Source organism: Nematolebias whitei, chromosome 19, assembly GCF_014905685.2.
Source record: "Nematolebias whitei isolate Nwh7 chromosome 19, NemWhi1, whole genome shotgun sequence".
Taxonomy (NCBI): Eukaryota; Metazoa; Chordata; class Actinopteri; order Cyprinodontiformes; family Rivulidae; genus Nematolebias; species Nematolebias whitei.
This window is the reverse complement of record NC_056516.1, coordinates 6,465,563-6,465,947: the sequence shown is the minus strand read 5'-3', so window position 1 is coordinate 6,465,947 and position 385 is coordinate 6,465,563.

Below are 385 nucleotides of genomic sequence, written 5' to 3'. Positions count from 1 at the left end.
ACATGCATGCATACACGCATATATACATGCATGCATACACGCATATACATGCATGCATGCATATACATACATACATGCATACATGCATATACATACATGCATGCATACATGCATATATATATACATGCATGCATACATGCATATATATATACATGCATGTATGCATGCATGTATATATATATGCATGCATGTATATATATATGCATGTATGCATATATATATACATACATGCATATATATATACATACATGCATATATATATACATACATGCATATATATATATACATACATGCATATATATATATACATACATGCATATATATACATACATGCATATATATATATACATACATGCATATATATACATACATGCATATATATATA